At 45.6% G+C, this 16505-nt stretch overlaps 1 protein-coding gene across 3 annotated transcripts in view; it reads right to left on the bottom strand.

Moving 5' to 3' along the window:
• LOC140189932 (cAMP-dependent protein kinase inhibitor alpha-like) overlaps positions 1 to 16505 on the bottom strand; it is a 180414-nt gene that overhangs the window by 52218 nt on the left and 111691 nt on the right. Inside the window, exon 3 of one of the 3 annotated variants that reach the window (XM_072246288.1) lies at positions 14901 to 15014. The exons of the other annotated variants lie outside the window; for them this stretch is intronic. The gene's annotated coding sequence lies outside the window, so the exon portion shown is untranslated. The remainder of the gene's footprint in view (positions 1 to 14900; positions 15015 to 16505) is intronic. 3 annotated transcript variants of the gene reach the window in all.

Consider the following 16505-nt stretch of genomic DNA (forward strand, 5'->3'; position numbering starts at 1 on the left):
AAGGGGAAGGTCCGTCAGATAGGCTCGAGGGGTCAACTGGGGTGTCTGAACAGGGAGAGACAGCAGAGGAAGTACACAGGCCTCAGAGGAGTAGGCATTCCCCGGAAAGACTCACTTATATAGCGCCGGGAGAGCAGGGTGTGATCTCTACTGCCCTGCAAAGTTATGTCACTGCGTTATGCACCTGGGTTGGGTTTTGTGTTTTACAAGGAGTACTAGTCAATTCTGTTAACGTCATGAGGGCATGACTTTTTGAGGTGGGGGGAGAGTGTACGGGGTCTTTCTTTTGTTACATTTAAAATGGCGATTTTGTTATGTTAATCTGTGGAATGCGGCTTTGTTGTGTTTTAACGCTGCAGAGAGTTTGCGTTAACAGTTTGTTTTACTTTAAATGAGATAACCAGGTTCTATTAGCCAATGGGTGGTTATGTATCGTTTTGTTTTCGGATGCCATGCTGTATGATATGACTGTGGACTGAGTTTTGGCGGGGAGTCGGAGGAGAGACGAGGAGGACGGCGGACGCGCGGAGAGGCTCCGGTCGATCACTCCGGGTGGTCCCGAGCCGTGGGTCGACGGAATTCAGGTGGTCGTCTGACGTCGAACTTGAGCTCCAAAGGTAGCGCGCGAAGAACTTGGACTTTGATAAGTGTTGGCGCCTTTTTTTTTTCCCATTACTTTCCTCTCTGTATCAAATGTATATTAATGCCCTAGAACTAGTAATATCTATAAAGTGTATGTGTTAAAATTTACTGGGTGTGCTGGCTGATGATTGATGTTTGTGATTGATTCGGGCGACGATTGACCCTGAGGGGAGTGTTGAAGCAGGTGCTGGGCGGGATTTCCCCTAGACATTCACGGGCCAATATAACGGAACGTTACATTAGGAATAGAAGCAATTAACGGGGTGACTTAAAATAAGAGTTAACAAACAATTAGTAACATTATAAACACAAGAAAATCGGCAGATACTGGAAATCCAAAACAACACACACAAAATGCTGGGGGAACTCGACAGGCCAGGCAGCATCTATGGAAATTAATGAACTGTTGACGTTTTGGGCTGAGACCCTTCTTCACGACAAAAGACCCCCCCTTAAGAAGGGTCTCAGCCAGAAACACCAACTGTTTATTCATTTCCATAAATGCTGTCTGACCTAATTAGTGACGTCCACCTTATGTAACGCCACAATTTCCAATCTTCACATTCAAATTTTCAACATTAAACTCAATGCATTTGACAGTTTACAAACTGACTTTCATTCTTAGCAAAACTAGGATCCGACTGTGTCAAGTACTTAATATTCAAGTGCACAACTCACAGAAATATCTTCAAAAATCACTGAACTCTTGCCTGAGGCTTTTACATGGATTCACAAATGCTCACGATTACCCAAATGTACCAAGGCCAGTTTGCACATTAGCAGTAAATGTGGCATTAATCCAGAAGTCTGGTCTGATATCCAACATATGGAGTTGGAATTCTATCACTGCAATTTAAATTAGTAAATCATTGGAATTTTATTGAAGTACCAGTAATGTTGGCACTAATACTGATTGAGGATCTGAACCTGAAACATCAGCCATCCCTTTGTCTCCATGGACGCTGCCTGCCTCCCACAAGCTTGTTTTTGCTCCAGATTCCAGTATCTGCACTCTGGCATTGACACTGTCTAACTGCCACGAAATCTCACCTTCCTTCAATAGCATTCACACCCCGTCACTCTAGCGTGATAAATAACATTTGAGTTCAAGATCAGCTTTATCACTCAACCATACATAGCCAAGCGAAACAGCATTCCTCTGAGGCCAGGGTGCAAAGCGCGTTGCCAACAGCACACAGCACGTAACATAAAAGCACACGTGGTTACGCATCCAGAAAAACAGTCACAAAGAAAAAAAATAATATAGCCCAAGTCACTGAGTGGCTACTAATTTGATGTATAGCAGATATGGGAGGACAAAAATGGCACTGTAAGCTGCCATGCCAAATCAGTAGCAGCAGTGTACCTCACCACTATTTATAACTTCCCGACCTGCCATAACCATAAAGTAAGAGGTGCGACAAAATTGAGGACATGTCGGAGTGCTACAAGTGGTTAATGGTGATATACCAACCTGGAGAGTTTGCATCACAAGACCATGCATGCTAAATTCTTGACATAGATTCAAGGGGAAACTGTATTTGCCACGTGCAGTTACATGTATCAGGAATTTGCGGTGGTTCGTCGGTGCGACAAGCAACAAGACCCAACATTCAACAGTTAGAAAGAATGAAGAATTACATAAAATAAGACAAGTGTAGTGGTTAGCTCAATGCTTCACAGAGCAGGCGACCCGGGTTCGATTCCAGCCGCTGCCTGTAAGGAATTTGTACGTTCTCCCTGTGACTGTGTGGGGTTTCCTCCGGGTGCTCCAGTTTCCTCCCACAATTCAACGATGTACCGGTTGGTAGGTTAATCGGTCATCGTATATTGTCCCGTGATTAGGCTAGGGTTAAGTCGGGGGATTGCTGGGGAGTACTTCTCGAAGGGTCAGAAGGGCCTATTCCGCGCTAAATCGCGATAAGAATAAATAAATAAACAAACAGACACAAATAAAGTATGGATACAAACTAAACTGTGCATAAATAATCAATACCTGCATGTATTTACAATGTAAACAGCATTATGACAAGTGGTACGATGTGTTTGCAGTGTGGTGCAGCCATGGGGGTGATAGATAGAGGGGGTGGAATGTTCAGATTCACTGCCTGAGGGGAAGAAACTTTTAAGATGATTGAAGTTTTTGTTTTCATAGCCCTATAGCTCTTTCCAGAAGCAGCTTTTTGGAAAGACAGTTTGCAGGGGGAGGTGGAGTAGTGCCCGTAATGATTTTTTTTTCCTGCCTGCTTCTTTGTCTTGGACACGCACAAGTGCTGCAGTTTTCACAGACTTCAGTCAATGGCCTGCACAATACCGTACGCAAAATTCAAACCCGACAGATCAAATCAAGGTTCTCCAAATTGATCCGTGATTTGTGATGGACAGTCAAAAGATGACGGGATGGGATGACTCCTGTCAGGTCACAGCGTGCAAGGCAAAAGGTGCAGCTAACCCATCTGTAACGGTCGCCAGTGGGAAGTGGCAAATGGACGGTTCATCTCCAGCTCTTCTCAAGGTTTCTGCCTTTGGAAAAGCCGGGCTTCAGCCAATTCACAGATACTACACCAGGAAACAGACATGAGCATTCACACAGCGGAGACGAGAAGACCTGGCAATTGTGGTGGCGTAACTCTGCTTCAGTCCTGTGACATTTCTAACCTTGCTGATCAAGCATCAGTGAGGAGTTGACCGATTTGAAAAATGTGAGACGTGCTTTCTACATAAACGGAGGGCATTGTGCAACTTAGCTAATAGACCCCTCCTCCAATTTAGTCTCAGTCAGCAAGATGATGTGACATGACTTGAACGCTACCAGCTCTTACAAAGTGAAATCAAGCCACACAGGCAACAGCAGGGCTTCACTTCCAGACGACCTCAGTTTGCTCGCTCTGACCGTCAAACCATGGAGGAACCTTCACCAACTCTCACAGCAACTCCTGTGATCCTGTGATTTCAGTCTCTGAGGCCGACATGAGAGCATTCGTCAGGAGGGTGAAACTACTGACAGCGTCTGGACTAGACGGGGGACGTGGCCGAGTACGAAAGACCTGTGCTGATAATCTGGCCAGAGTGTTTCACTGGTATCTCTTACCTCTTGCTTCAGCAGTCTGAGATTCCCACCTGCTTCAAGCAGGGTTCAAATACACCAGCGCTTTAAGAAGGACGTGGTGACCTTCCTCAAAGGCTCTCATCCAGTAGCACTTAAGTCCAGAGTGATGAAGAGGTTTCTGAGAGGTCGGTGATGAAACCTATCAACTCCTGCCTGAGAAGTGACTTGGATCCACTCCAGTTTGCTTATCGCACAACAGGTCCACAGCAGATAGAGTTTAATTAGCGTTTCATCAATCCGTGAACATCTGGACAGCAAGGATGTATACATCAGGATGCTCTTTATTGACTGCAGCTTGGCATTCAATGCTAACATACCCTCAAAACTAATCAACAAGTTTCCAGACCTTGGCCTCAATACCTCCTTGTCCAACTGCATCCTCGATTTCCTCAGCTGCAGACCCCAGTCAGTTTGGATTGGCAACAACATCTCGTCCACGATTTCCATCGCACCACAGGGCTGTGTGCTTAGCCCCCTGCTCTACTCACTTTACGCTTATGCCTGTGAGGCTAAGCACGGCTTCAATGCTGTATTTAACTTTGCTGACGACACCACTGTCGTTGGCCGAATCAAAGGTGGTGACGAATGAGCATTAACCACTGTGGCGGGAGAGGAGAAGATGGTGGCGCAACGCAGCGCGCACGGCCGTTCTGAAATGATATCGCATTTGTTAAATAGGTACCGTGCACAATCCAGATTTAATGGAGACAGACATGAGAAGCACGGAGGAACATCTGGAGAAACTTCTGTAATGCCTGCTTCACTGCCGTTGCTACTGCGCGATCGAGAATCTCCGGATGGGAAGGCCCCAAATCCTCGGCTTTGCCTATTGCCTGTTGCTGAGGCCGGGGTCAAAGCGCTCGGCAGAGATGGTGCTCGGTGCTCAGTGTCGGAGGGCTGGTCAGAGGCTCGAAGTTCTCGGACGGACTCAAGAGTCGGCTGTGGTCGGGTGCTTCCAGGGTGCTGCATCGGCAAGTTTGCGACGCTGGAAGCTCATGGCAGGAAGAGAGTTTCTCTTCCTTCTACTGTCTGCGTGAGATGATGGGACTTCCGAGAGACTTTGAGACTTTTTTTTTACCGTGCCCATGGTCTGTTCTTTATCAAATTATGATATTGCTTTGCACTGTTGTAACTATATGTTATAATTATGTGGTTTCTGTCAGTTTTTTCAGTCTTGGTCTGTCCTGTGTTTCTGTGATATCATTCTGGAGGAACATTGTATCATTTCTTAATGCATGCATTTCTAAATGACAATAAAAGAGGACTGCGTGTCCTCATAATCTAATCTAAACCATCTGGCGGGGTGGGGCCACAACGACAACCTCTCACTCAATGTCAGCAAGAACAAGGAGCTGATTGTCGACGAGGAGGAGAAAATCGGAGGTCCAGGAGCCAGTCCTCATCGGGGATCAGAGGGTCAGCAACTTTAAATTCCTCGGAGTCGTCATTTCAGATGACCTGTTCTAGGCACAGCACACAAGTGCAATTACAGTGAAAGCACAGCAGCGCCCCTACTTTCTTAGAAGTTTGCAAAGATTCAGCATGACATCGAAACCTTTGACAAACTTTTATAAATGTTTGGTGGAGAGTATACTGACTGGGTGCATCTCAGCCTGGCATGGACACACCATTGAATGGAAAATCCCAGAAAACGTTGTGGATGTGGCCCTGTCCATCACAAGTAAGACCCTCTTCACCTTTGAAAACTTTAAATTCCTCAGTGTTATCATTTCAGACGAATTGTCCTGGGCCCAGCACACAAGTGCATTGGCAAAGCCAGCACGATAGAGCCTGTTCTTCCTTCGAAGTTAGCAAAGGTTTGGCATGACATCTAAAACCTTTGACAAACTTCTATAGATGTGTGTTGCTGCAGGAAAGCAGCATCCATCATCAGAGATCCCCTCTACCCAGGTCACGCTCTCTTCCCACTGCTGCCATCAGGAAGAAGCTACAGGAGCCTCAGGACTCGCACCACCAGGTTCAAGAACAGTTATTACCCCTCAACTATCAGGCTCTTGATCCAAACTTCACTTGCGCCATCACTGAACTGTTCCCACAATCTATGTATGGACTCACTTTCAATGAATGTTCATCTCAAGTTCTCGAAAGTTATAGTTTATTTATTTATTATTATTTCTTTTTTTTGTATTTGCGCACTGGTTGTCCACCCTGTTTGTGTGGTCTTTCATTGGTTCTATTATGGTTATTAGATTAACTGAGTAAGCCCACAAGAAAATGTACGTCAGGGTTGTGTATGGTCACATATCCGGGCTATGGTAATAAATTTACTTTGAACTTTGATGGTACCATGCTCTGCTCACTGATGGCCAGTTTGGGTTCTGCCAGGGTTATTTGGCTCAAAATATATTCATCATTTGGTCTGAACCTGAATGGAGAAAAACTCCGAATTCCAGAGGTGATGAGAGACACCCTCCTGCACGTTCCCCCACCACCCCGACACTTGGGTAGCTTTTGATTAAACAAGGAGCTCTAGAAAAATTGAAGTGAATAAGAAAGCTCCCTGCTGGCTGCAGTGGAGGTAATCCCCACCCAGATCACAGCAGAAATCTCTTCCTGTGAATTGTTCATAACCCTGACAGTTCACATGTTGGAAACAGAGCCTCAAAAAAGGATTTCCCCGGTGATAGAAGATGCCTCGGGCTCCACAGCAGCTAGCATTTCCATCCTACTGGTCTCCCAAATGTAAAGGCTATGTGCAAGTCAGGACTTTTATGATGGCAGAATTTTAAAAAAAAATAGAGAATTTTTGTAATCCTCCTCCTCCTTATTCCAGCTTCTGCCCCCTTCCCTTCCAGTCCTGATAGACAATAGACAATAGGTGCAGAAGTAGGCTATTCAGCCCTTCAAGCCAGCACCACCATTCACTGTGATCATGGCTGATCATCCACAATCAGTACCCTTTTCCTGCCTTCTTGCCATATTCCTTCACTCCGCTATCTTTAAGAGCTCGATCTAACTCTTTTTTTGAAAGAGTCCAGAGAATTGGCCTCCACTGCCTTCTGAGGCAGAGCATTCCACAGAACCACAACCCTCTGTGTGAAAAAGTTTTTCCTTAACTCCGTTCTAAATTGTCTACCCCTTATTCTTAAACTGTGGCCTTTGGTTCTGGACTCCCTCAACATCGGGAACATGTTTCCTTCCTCTTGCATGTCCAATCCCTTAATAATCTTATATGTTTCAATCAGATCCCCTCTCATCCTTCTAAATTCCAGTGTACACAACTGATGAAGAGTCTCGGCCCGAAACATCTGCTGTTTCTCCCCCTCTGTAGATGCTGACTGACTTGCTGGACTCCCCCAGCATCTTGCGTGAGCTGCTCATTTAAATCAGTGGCCACTTTCTCCCTGTGACTGAGCCAGAAGTGGAGATGTTCACAGGTGATTGAATACGTTGCGTCCCACTGCCCTGCTGACTACCTGAACGGTGCAGGAAACCTGGACGCCGGCTCATAAAGGACAGCGAACGTCGCTCCGTGACCGCCTGTCACTAGCTGCCTGGACAAGCAAATCTACTGACGTCTGTTCAGCATTCGTGACCAGCTCTCCGGTATCAATACTCTGGAACATCAATGCCAACCAGAAATATAACTGGACCAGCTACATTAGCTATAAAAGCTGGGTGGTGAGGATTTGGATGCCTCAATTTAAAGGCAGATAATCACGTTATGGGACCATCTACATTTCCCGTCTTGCCAGAAGGTTTTCCAAACAAAAGCAACTTCTGAGAAAACATATTTCAACCTCCCATTAGATTCAATATTACACGTCAATATAGATGAGTCATGGCCAAAAGCAATTTAGTGCTTGACTGGAATAGATGAGAAGTGTCTCAGAAATGAGACAACATATTATTTTGTGGCGTTGTATACGATGCAGCAGGTCACATCCAGCTGGATAAATGTTGCAAGGTAATGCCTGAGGGTTAGAATGGTGGCTTTTACAACACAGAACAGGAACAGGCCCTTCGGCCCAACCAATTCAATCAGTAAACCAATGGCTAACTAAACTCTCCTGCCTACACAATGTCCCCATCCTTCCACTTCCCTCACATTAAACATCTCTAATGTGTCTGCAACACTCACAACACGCTGGAGGAACTCAGCAGGTCGGGCAGTATCTGTGGAAACGATCAGTCAATGTTTCAGCCGGAACCCTTCGTCAGGACTGTAGGGGGAAGGGGCAGAGTCCCTATAAAGAAGGTGGGGGGAGGGTGGGAAGGAGAAGGCTGGTAGGTTCCAGGTGAAAAACCAGTAAGGGGAAAGATAAAGGGGTGGGGAAGGGAAGCAGGAAGGGAATAGGCAGGAAATGTGCAGAAGGAATAGAGGAAAGCACAATGGGTAGTAGAAGGAGGCGAAACCATGAGGGAGGTGATAGGCAGCTGGGGGAGGGGGCAGAGTGAAATAGGGATAGGGGAAGGGAGGGGAAGGGAATTACCGGAAGTTGGAGAATTCAATGTTCATACCAAGGGGCTGAGACTACCTAGACGGTATATGAGGTGGTGCTCCTCCAACCTGAGTTTAGCCTCAGCATGGCAGTAGAGGAGGCCATGTATGGACATATCCAAATGGGAATGTGAAGCAGAGTTGAAGTGGGTGGCAACTGGGAGATCCTGTCTGTTGTGGTGGAGATCTTTCCCCTTACCGGTTTTTCACCTGGAACCCACCAGCCTTCTCCTTCCCACCCTCCCCCCACCTTCCTTATAGGGCCTCTGCCCCTTCCCTCTTCAGTCCTGACGAAGGGTTCTGGCCCGAAATGTTAACTGACCATTTCCACGGATGCTGCCCGACCTGCTGAGTTCCTCCAGCGTGTTGTGAGTGCTGCTTTGACCCCAGCATCTGCAGAGTATTTTGTGTCTAATGTTTCTGCCTCTACCACCACCCCAGGCAGTGCATCCCAGACACCCACCACTCTGTATAAAAAAAATTCCCCCACACATCTCCTTTAGAATTACCCCCTCACCTTAAATGCATGCGCTGTGACATTTGACATTTCAAACTTTGGAAAAAGATATTGTTTCTCTTCTCTATCTATGCCTCTATGCTTTTCCATCTGTTTTTGTATAGCAGAGGAATTAAGGGTTATGGGGAAAAGGCAGGTAGGTGGAAATGAGTCCATGGCCAGATCAGCCATGATCTTATTGAATGGCTCCTGCTCCTATTTCTTATGTTGTTAGTTCTCTCTTAATCTTATTAACCTCCATCAGATTGCTACTCAGCCTCTCCCTGTTCACAGAAAAGAATCCAAGTTTGTCCAACCTCTCCAGACAACCCACCTCTCCCGGAAGTTCCAGGAGTCTCCCGTATATTAATAGTGGCTCCCTGATGCCTGCAAATTATATACAATATCCCTGAAATCAATTTTTTTGAGAGCAAGCGAGCGAATGAGAGAGAGAGCAAACGAGAGTGAGCGCAAGAGCGACCACGAGAGAGAGAGAGAGAGAGCGCACGTGAGAGAGAGAGCGAGAGCGCACCATGGCAGAGTGTTCCAAAAAAAGAAAATATAAAACGTACTTCACCCCAGGCGACCCAAAAGTGTACCCCTGCCTAATAGGGGTCAAGAATAATGACAGTGTTGCTCGCTGCACTGTTTCCAACAGTGACTTTTCTATTGCCCATGGTGGGTTAAGACTGTAAAAGACATGTTAAGGTGAGTTTAACGGGTGTCATTCGTTCATTAGCATAGCTAACATTATTTAAACTAGCTGGCTAGCTGCTGAGGAGCTACTCTATTGCAGACATCCCACCTCTCCCGGAAGTTCCGGGAGTCTCCCGCAAATTGATGGTGCTACCTTCCTGAAATGAGTTTTTGCAGGGTGGGATGTCTGCCTCACGTGATAGCACATGCCCTCTAATCCAGGCAACATCCTGGTAAACCTCTCCTGCACCCTCTCCAAAGCCTCAACATCCTTCCCATAATGGGGTGACCAGAACGGTGTGCAATACTCTAGATGCGGCTTAACTAGAGTTTCATAAAGCTGCAAATTAACCTCCTGACTTTTTAAACTCAATGCCTCGAATAACAGAGGCAAGCATGCCATATCATAAACACGAAAAAATCTGCAGATGCTGGAAATCCAGACCAATACACACTATTGAGATTCCTATCACTTTGCCTGACTTCACCCTTCCCTGCTGAGACTCAGAGTTGGCCACAGTGTCATGGCCTGGCTATTGGTTTTCGGCATGGAACATCCTTTGGTAATTACCCTGTTCAATGAAATAGCAAGCATGTCATGTGGCTGGTGAAGGCAGGAGATGGTGCATTAAGAGCTGGAGAAAGAAACAGTGTTATTGCGATGGGAAGAAATTGCTCCCATTGCAATTAACTTTGCTTCTCAGAATGAGAATTAATATCACTGGCATACATTATGAAATTTGTTGTCTTTGCGGCAGCAGTACAATGCAATACAAGCAGTAGAAAAAAAGACATGAATTGTAGTAAGTATAGGGGAGGAAACGTCAACTCAGACCATGAGAGGCCTGCGTCAGGCATTTTCATGTTTTACAAGGCGCAGATTGGAAGTCTGCGTGGGGCGCCACTCCTCGCAGAGATACTAGAGAAATGTGTGATTAAGTGCCTTACTCAAGGGCACAAACACGCTGCCACAGCTGAGGCTCGAACTAGCGACCTTAAGGTAACTAGACGAACGCCTTAACCACTTGGACACGTGCCCAACACAGTAGTAAGTATATATTTATATTAAATAATTAAATTAAATCATTAGTGCAAAACTAAAAATAAAGAAGTATTGAGTTAGTGTTGATGGGTTCAATGTCAATTCAGAAATCTGACGGCAGAGGGGAAGAAGCTGTTCCTGAATCGCTGAGTGTGTGCCTTCAGGCTTCTGTACCTCCTTCCTGATGGTAGCAATGAGAAGAGGGCATGTCCTGGGTGATCCTTAATGATGGACGCCGCCTTTTTGAGGTATCGCTCCTTGAAGATATCCTGGATACTACGAAGGCTGGTGCCCATGATGGAGCTGACTGAGTTTACAGCTCTCTGCAGCTTACTTTGATCCTGTGCAGTAGCTCCCCACCCCCCTGCCCAAAGACCAGACAGTGATGCAGACACTTAGAATGCTCTCCACAGTACATCTGTAGAAACTTTCGAGAGCCTTTGGTGACAAACCAAATCTCCTCAAACTCCTAATGAAATATAGCTGCTGTCATGCTTTCTTTGTGGCTGCGTCAATAGGTGAGGTCCAGGATCAATTATCAGAGATGTTTCCACCCAGGAACTGAAATTGCTCACTTTCATTAATGTTCCGTAAAGTTCATCGTTTCAATCCAAATAGCTAGAACATAAATTCTGTCCAGATACAGACAAAACAATGAACAAAAGACGAAATACAGCTAACCAAATTTACATTGTCCTGATACAGGAGCCTCAAAACTCACACCACCAGGTTCAGGAACGGATATTACCCGTCAAGCTTTAAGCTCTTGAACCAAAGGGGATAACTTCACTCACTTCACTTGCCCCATCACTGAAATATTCCCACAACCTATGGACTCACCTGCAAGGACTCTTCATCTTATGTTCTCGTTATTTATTGCTATTTATTTATATTTGCATTTGTACAGTTTGTTGTCTTCTGCACTCTGATTGAACGCCCTAGTTGGTGTCGTCTTTCATTGATTCTGTTATCGTTGCTATTCTATTATGCCCACAAGAAAATGAATTTCAGGGTTGTACATGGTGACATAATGTATTTTGATAATAAAATTTACTTTGAACTTTGAACATTTGAACTTCAAAGCTATATCTGCTTTTGTGGTCCTTTTGTATCAAAGTATCCTGTCTTCCTATTAAATTCAAGCAGTATAACTTGCAGCATTCATAAGACCAGAATTAGGCCACTCAGCCCATTGAATCTGCTCCACCATTCTATCATGGCTGATTTATTTTTGATCAAGCATCTATAAAATCTCCATATTAAACAGTCCCAGCGACATGGCCTCCACAGCCAACATGGAGGCCATGAATTCCACAAATTCACCACCCGCTAGTTCCTCCTCATACCTGTTTGTAATGTGGAAGCAGGGTCACGGGTTTGGAGATTGAGACCGAAGACACTGATTATGAATAAGGATATTAATCATTTATTTACAAAACAGTAAAAGATTCGACCAAACTCCTAAGTCCACCCCAAGTTACACGAACTGCAAAACTAGATGTTGAACAAGCAGTGTGTGCGCCTGGAGCAAACTTTCACAACGGCGCTTCGGCAGTGGTTGTGACCGCGGTATGAAACGGACCCTGGGGTCACAGGAAAGAGAGATCAAGCCTCACGGACGTGCTGTTCTTATACCCCTGAGGCGCCCGGAACTGGAAATCGGTGCCGCGGCAGGCAAGCCAACCGACGGCAAAGTGCAGCCACAACTTTTAAACAGGCCGATCAATGGTGGAAGTGGCTTTCGACCAGCAAATAACCCCCGGACGTCCTTGTATTCTGTGGCCTGTGGTCCTAGACTCCCCCTCTATAAAAAGCATACTCGGCACATCCACTCTATCTAACCCTTTCAATGGTCAATAGATTTCAATGAGATTCCACGCCCCCCACCATTCTTCTAAACTCCATTTAGGTACATGAATTTTAATTTGGATGTATTTGCTTTGCTCAAAACTGCTGTGGTAATTACTTGATCATGCTTAACATGCAGAATGTGACTTCTGTGATGAGCTGAGGATTCAGACAAGAATCCGAGTCATTAGAATTATTCTAATGAATTATTCAGAGCCTGGATATCCGCATATATTCAGACATAAATTTCACTTCCCATCCAGGGGTAATTTGAATCTACTTTCACTGTTTGTAAACCGACTTTAAGATAACCTCATTACAGTGAAAGTGGCGTCAAATTGGGGCCCCTCGGCTTCAAACTTTGCGAGACAAGTTCAAATCTTCCCTTCTCTTCACGGAGAGGGTTTGCCTCAACAATAAATTTCCATTCAAATTGAAAGTCTGTTGGCCTTCGAGTTGGGGAACTCGGACAAGTGACGTGGCAGACTGTAACATTGAAACAGTGAGCTTCTTGCTATGTGAGGAGCGATTTCTCTCCCTCCCTCTTGCTAGTAAGAGAAACGGAGCCGGTCTGAGATGCTGAAGTGTTGGGATGGACGGTAGTTTTTGATGGACTGTAAGTCATATCGTGTGGCATGTGGCCAAGTGGTTAGGGCGTTGGACTAGCGATCTGAAGGTCGTGGGTTCGAGCCTTGGCCGAGGCAGCATGTGTACCCTTGAGCAAGGCACTTAACCGCACAATGCTCCAGTCTACCCAGCTGAGAATGGGTACCGGCAAAAATGCTGGTGGTTAACCTCACGATAGACTGGCGTCCTATCCGGGGGGGGGGGGGGGGGGGGGGAGTCTCATACTCTCAGATGCTTCACGCCATGGAAATCGGCATAAGCATCGGCCTGATGGGCCACAAGGCTCGTGACAGACTTTCATCTTTAATCTAAGTCATGGTCTCCAGGGGCTTTGCCATTGCTTGGGTGGTGAGTGGTGGGGGTTGATGCTTTTGCTGAAGCAAGTGGGGCAAGGGGGAGGGTTAATGCTTTGTTGCTGCTTGTGGGTGGGAGGGGGGAGGGGGGGCTTTGAAGTTCCAACGTTTTCTGTCATTCATTCTTTGGGTTTTTGTTTCTGTTTTGTGGATGTCTGTGAAGAGGAAGAATTTCAGGTTGTATGCTTTATACATTCTCTGATATTAAACTGAACCATTGAATTGATTGCTCGAGGACGACAAAATTAATTAAGGCTTTAATTAATGTTCATCTCTCGACTGGAATTGTTGGCAGTGTGCAAAGAGAACTCTGCAGGTTGAGCAATGAGCAAAAACAAGGCTAGCATACACATCACACAGTTCTAACAACAGAACATCCCAACATCCTTGTACAAGTGAGCATCCGCCGACGCAAAACGTACAATCTGGAATGATGGTATTTGAAATTCAGCCAATCCAATGAAGTGAAGCAAATCAATTGTAAAATGTCCTTTGAATGGCTGTTCTTATTACCACATTCCTGATTGGCTGGATTTTAATTTGAGAGGAGATCTGATAGAGGTAGGAGGGGAATGGATAGGGTAAATGCAAGCGGGCTTTTATCACTGAGGTTGGGTGGGTCTACAACCAGAGGTCATGGGTTAAGAGTGAAAGGTGAAAAGCCTAAGGGGAACCTGAGGGGAAACTTCTTCACTCAGAGGGTCTTGAGAGTGTGGAACGAGCTGCCAGCAAAAGTGGTGCAGGCGAGCAATTTCAAAATTTAAGCCAAGTTTGGAGAGGTACATGGATGGGAAGGGGGTTGGAGGGCAATGGTCCGGGTGCAGATTGATGGGAGTAGGCAGTTTAAGTGGTTTTGGCATGGAGTAAATGGGCCAAAGGGCCTGTTTCAGTGCTGTACTTTTCTATGACTCTTCGGAGAAGACTGCAAACTGCTTAGTAAAACTTTGTTCCTGTTCTGTGATGAATCCATGTCATATCTTTGACAGGCCCAAAACAGCGGCAGCACCTCCTTCCTTTGAAGGAGAATTGGATGTTCTTCTGTCCTGCTGGCAATGTAATCAGGCAACATTACAATCATTACATTCAGTACATATTAATTATTATCCCGATCCTACGTTCACCTAATACATTGGCCTGTCAAAGCAAAATTGCTCTCCACTGATAGGACAGAAGGAGGAAGAAGAATAATAGACATAAAAAAATTTACACAACAGAGATAAAACTAAGGATGTATTCTCATCAACAAAAGCAGGAGTCAGCACCCTACCGTATCTATGCATGTATGACTCCTTCCCAAAATATATTCTGCAGAGAGATATAGATAGGTTAAGTTGAGAGGGCAAGGGTCTGGCTGATGGAGTACAATGTTGGTAAATGTGAGTTCATCCACTTTGGAAGGAAAAATGAAAGAGCAGATTATTATTTAAATGGTAAAGATTGCAGCATGCTGTTGTGCAGACTTAGGAGCACTTGTGCATGAATCACAAAAGGTTAGTTTGCAGGTGCAGCCGGCTTTCAGGAAGGCAAATGGAACTGAATGTAAGAGCAGGGAAGTTATGCTGCAATTGTGCAGGGTACTGGTGAGGCTGCATCACCAGTACTGCGTGCCATTCTGGTCTCCTTACCTGAGGAAGGATATACTGGCTTAGGAGGCGATGTGGAGGAGGTTCACCAGGTTGATTCCAGAGATGAGGGGGTTAGACGATGAGGAGAGATTGAGTGGCCTGGGACTGTACTGGCTGGAATTCAAAAGAATGAGAGAAGATCACACAGAAACATATAAAATTATGAAAGGGACAGTTAAGAGGAAACAATGTTGTTTCCACTGGTAGATGAGACTAGAACTAGGGGACATAGCCTCAAGATTCAGGGGAGTAGATTTAGGATGGAGATGAGGAGGAACTGCTTTTCCCAGAGAGTGGTGAATCTGTGGAATTCTCTGCCCAATGAAGCAGTGAAGACTACCTCAGTAAATATATTTAAGACAAGGTTGGGTAGATTTTTGCATAGTACGGGAATTAAGAGATATGAGGAAAAGGCAGGTAGGTGGAGATGAGTCTATGGCCAGATCAGCCATGATCTTATTGAATGGTGGAGCAGGCTCGATGGGCCAGTTGGCTGACTCCTGCTCCTGTTTCTTGTGTTCTTATACAACACCCTGTACTTGTTGGGATTAAAATGCTCCTGTCAAAGCTCAAAGCACTGGGTCGTCTCTCACACAAAGAACCAGGGCCAGAAGCGTCTGGACCCCATCGGCACATTCCAGCCCGTACCCGACCCCTCCAAATCGGGCCGGTGCTTCGATTGGTCAGACCTCGCTCTCGGTTTAGGTGGACGGGTTCCGAAACAACTCCACTCCGCTCACTCCAGCTCGAACACGCCTTGCCCTCGCTCTGACCACTTCCACTTGAACATGCCACGCTCCTTACCGTCAATCCTTGAGTCAACCTGTGCTGTCCCAATCCCCATTTCACCGCAGTAACACCACGACCACTTTGCTGCACAATGTTCTATTTGCGTTCGTCACGTATAATTTATTCAATATATTTTTTTATTGAAAGCTGCTTAAATGACACTGTCTGTCTATGTTGCTGCTGCAAATAATTTTTTCAGGGCACACGTGCACACATGTATTTGTAGATACGACATTAATCTCAACTTTAACTAGTTAAGCTTGTTAGCAGCCGGAGAAACAGGAATCTCTAGCATGATCTTTGCTTGGGCTTCCAATTTGCTTAGAGTGAATGGACAACATTTGGAAGGCAATGTCCTGGTTGAAAGTACCCAGAGGACCCAAGGCCTAAATCTGAAATTGAGACCATTATTCTTACTAATTGAAGAATTCCACAGAATTATTAAGGATGAGCTGTATCGGTGGTTTAAGCAAAGAATTCTAGAGGCTTAAAACAAAAAAGCAAATGCTGCAGAGTTATAATTAAACAGCAGGTGTAAATCAGTCAGATTTTGTTACCCGCAAAAGGGAGAAAGGCTATTGTTTCAACGCCAAGTAAGGCCATAGATACAGGAGCAGACTTAGGCCATTTGGCCCTTCGAGACTGCACCGCCATTTCACATGGCTGATCTACTTTCCCTCTCAGCCCCAATCTCCTGCCTTCTCCCCGTATCCCTTCATGCCCTGACCAATCAAGAATCTATCAACCTCTGCCTTCAATCTACCCAAGGACTTGGCCTCTACAGTCACCTGTGGCAGCGAATCCCACACATTCACC

The sequence above is a fragment of the Mobula birostris genome, chromosome 29, assembly GCF_030028105.1.
Source record: "Mobula birostris isolate sMobBir1 chromosome 29, sMobBir1.hap1, whole genome shotgun sequence".
NCBI classification, from domain to species: Eukaryota; Metazoa; Chordata; class Chondrichthyes; order Myliobatiformes; family Myliobatidae; genus Mobula; species Mobula birostris.